This window comes from Lynx rufus, unplaced genomic scaffold, assembly GCF_022079265.1.
Source record: "Lynx rufus isolate CCGP_SWC_20201006 ecotype Redwood Valley unplaced genomic scaffold, mLynRuf1.p SCAF_5, whole genome shotgun sequence".
Classification (NCBI taxonomy): domain Eukaryota; kingdom Metazoa; phylum Chordata; class Mammalia; order Carnivora; family Felidae; genus Lynx; species Lynx rufus.
Window position 1 is genome coordinate 46,364,788 of NW_025814867.1, and position 4,110 is coordinate 46,368,897.

Consider the following 4,110-nt stretch of genomic DNA (forward strand, 5'->3'; position numbering starts at 1 on the left):
TAAAAATCTGAGGAGGGGGTTCATAAAATATATATAAGCCCCAGAATAGGAAACAACTTAGAATCAAAGGTTATGTTTGGATTGATGTTTATCATCTGTGACCTTTCTAAAGTCTTCGTAGCCATCATGTTGTTTTTTAACTCAGGGAGTTCTCTATTTCTTGTCCTAAGTGTTGTTTATTCACTTCTGTACCTTAGAAAATATTTACTTTCCTGTATATTCTTTTCTTGCTGCTGTTACTCATTTCTTTAGCTCTAATTCACAGCTCTAGTTTTTTTTTTGTTTTTTGTTTTTAATATTTATTTTATTTTTGAGAGACAGAGCATGAGCAAGGGAGAAGCAGAGAGAGAGAGGGAGACAGCACAGCTTCACCTGAGCCAAAGTCGGATGCTTAACCTGACTGAGCCATCCAGGTACCCCACAGCTCTAGTTTTTTGATTGCCTGACAGTATTACTATTGAGAAGAAAGCTTCAACACATCTGGCTTGTGAAATGCCAGAGCTTCAACTGACATGGGTTTAGGGCCTTGAAATGCTGCCTTGTAGGCACTAAGACAGTTAAATAATACCATTTCAAAAAGGAGAGCTCTTTTCAATGCTAAAAATATAGGATTTTTCTAATCTATGAAATTATAAAATAAACTTACATAAGTTTATATATTCAGCTTTGTCTTCAATAGTGTAGTAGCCAAGATGTCTGAAGAAAACCTTAAATTATATACACCTCAACCTGCTGCATGAAATAAATAACAAATCTTTACAAATCATGAATGGTTGAGTGAAAAGTAGAGGAATGTTCAGGGCCAAAAACGTTAAGAAGGTGCAAACCCAGATTCCTACCTGAGATTTATCTCTGACATTATAAGTGACACCTACCTCTATCAGGTGGCCTGAGGTGGTGGGAGATATTTGCATCATCGCCCAATGATAGGCAAATAGTTTTCTTTAATCAGGAAGTTCTTAAATCTATAATCCTGTCTTAAAGTGTAGATTTTATTATTATTATAGTATGGTGAGGCAAACAGATCAGGAGGTGACTCTCGTTGGAAAGTTTGTTACTCACAGGTGGCCAGAGGCGTGAGTATGATACTTCATGAGGGGACCACATGGGGAAGCCCCAGAGTTGGTCTGAAGGCAGAGAGAGCAAGGGGAAATGTGAGTGAAAAACTCTTGTGGTTTCCACAGGAATAGGCAAGGCAGAGTAAACAGGGCAAGTAAGCAGAGTAAGTAAGATTGGGCAGCATGAACAATTTCAGTGGACTTTGAGGTACTGGGGCTATTTCTGTTTGTCTGGTACCTGGTCCTGAGGTGATTTGACTAAAGGGGTAATAGTTGTAGGAGACTAAAGGGGTAATAATTGTAGCGTTCTTGGTTGGTTTACATATGAATGGCACACTCACAGGCCAGTTGGATGCTTATCTCTAGGCATTAGCTGACCCTGAGAGGGACAGTCCTTTCCTGGTCAGCAAGTCCTCAGATATCAAAACACCAAAGTATTAGAAAATAAAAAGATACCTTAACACAAATCCCAAAGGATGCCACTGGGTAGCAATATTTGAGTTCTATTAGAGACTCCCTCTGCAGTTGTCTAAGTAGTGTGTGCCTCCAAAATGATTCATGCAGGTACTACAAAAAAATTTTTAAACACTTCCAAATACATCAGAGTTCCATTTCAAAGTTTTCTTAACTTCTGAAAAAATAAGATATGAAAACAAAACTTGCAAAAGAATCAGAAAACAAAAACTCTCACTTTTTAAACGTGTATGTGGGAAGATAGATATATAGCTATATATGAAATATCATACAGTCTAGAGGACACAGCTAATCCTGTTGCATTGAAAGGAAATTTCAGTCTCATACACCAATCACAATATGGTAGAAAAAAAAAGGCTTAAACTTGAACTCAAGATGTTAGGAAGAAATTACATAAACCCAAGAAAATTAAGGAGAAAGAATTACCAAATTTTAAAAAGATATAAATAAGTAAATAAATTGGCATCGTTAATAAATGAAATTTCTGGGTTTCATACATTCAGTAATATTGATGATCCTAATCAACCTGGCATCCTAGTTGAGAAGAAAAATACACCAAATAAGAAAGGATAAATGAAAAAAGTTACAAAAGAAGTTTGTAGATTAGTTTGTTCAACAATTAAGATAAACTTTTAAACCTGGAAAACCTTTTTTTAGCAAAATAAACATGAATCTAAAATATGTTTTCTATCTTAAATGATACATTAGCATACTAAAAATTTCAAAAGAATTTTGACACTGATCAGGTACTACTGCCTTTCCTATCACAAAAAACAAACACAACAACAACAACAACAACAAAAACAGTGTTCCTGAGAGAGTCTAAAGGAGAAAATATATCAACCCTTTAAAAATCGAATGCTAGGGTGCAAAAAAAAACATTTCTGTATTCATTTTATTAAGTAATTTTATCAAAACTAGAATGACAGAAAAGGAGAAAACTCCAGATCGTTTTCACTTATGCAGTGCAATGAAAAATTCTAAAAACATAAACAAGGAGAATACATTAGCAGATCATAAGACTAATATATCATGACTAAGAAGTGTTGATATAAGGGGTGAGAAGATTATCCAATGTTTTTGTTAGCAACAATGAGAAAATCATATTCTTGTCTCTAAATATCTTAAAGAGATCTAAAAATTAAATTTCACTTTTTAATTTTAAACAATATGTGATAGTAATAGAAGGATATTTAAACAATTTTTTTTTCAACGTTTATTTATTTTAGGGACAGAGAGACAGAGCATGAACGGGGGAGGGGCAGAGAGAGAGGGAGACACAGAATCGGAAACAGGCTCCAGGCTCTGAGCCATCAGCCCAGAGCCCGACGCGGGGCTCGAACTCACGGACCGCGAGATCGTGACCTGGCTGAAGTCGGACACTTAACCGACTGCGCCACCCAGGTGCCCCTAGAAGGATATTTATATGGCTAAATATTTGCCATATAAAATTTTGCCCCATGCTAATCCCTATTCAAATTATTCAGAAATCAGGAATATCTATTATTACCTTTCCTGAATTTCGTTGTTCCGGATAGATACCATCCATTTCAATTAGGCAAGAAAATAAAATTTAAAACGTAAACAATTGGAAAGGACTTAAATGATCACTATTTCAATTTACTTGGATAATTTAAGATAACCTATAAAATGCCATTAAGATAGAAATTCAGAAAGGTGGAAGTTTAGAAAATCAATAAGCGAAAATTATTATATTTCATATAAACAAAAAAATAACCAGTTAGTAGAAAAGCTAGAAGATATTTACAGATTTTCTCTGATCTTTTTCGCTTTCCTCCCTTGTCTTTCTATAGGGCTTTGCTCTTTTCCCATTACCATCCCCTCCCAATGAGCACTGTGCACATTTTAAGTCCCTTCACTTGAGTAATGTTCTATGATCTATTATGACTCGTGTACACCATGTTCACCCATTAGGCATACTTTCTCTTTTGGGGGTAGGAGGTGTGATTTTTCCTCAGGCTTACGCATTTCATTTTTTCCTCTCTTCTTTATAGTTTTTCCAGACATCTCTCTCCCATTCTCTGTAAAGATTTGAGGCAAGAGCTTGGGAAATGATGCTGCTGTAATTTGCTGATTAATTTCTCTTTACAGGCAATTTGAAGTTTGAGATTGATTGTTAAATTTTATTTGTTCTTGTTGGACTGTATAGCTTGGGGGAGGATGTTTCTTAAGATTTGAGTTTATATAGTCACCATTATCCTTGACTACTTGGGTGATAACAGTTAAAAATTAAAACACAAAAGTGCTTTAACAACATATTAAAGTCAGCTGAAGTGAATTTTAGGCATAAAAGATAGATATAAAGAAGTAGGCTACATTGGAGAGAGCAAGATATGGAAGATTTGAAAGAGATTAAATACATGGAAAATAATGGGACTAATTTGCAGTTATTGCCATAATGAGTGGTAGGGGCATATTTAAATTTCTTTTTCCACAAACCATTATTTCATAATCTTTCTCTACTTTTCTATTAATTCATTGCTGCCTTTATTATTAATATGAAAGAATGTTATGTATAGTAAAGAAATTAATCCTTTGTTGCTAAATGAGTTGTCAA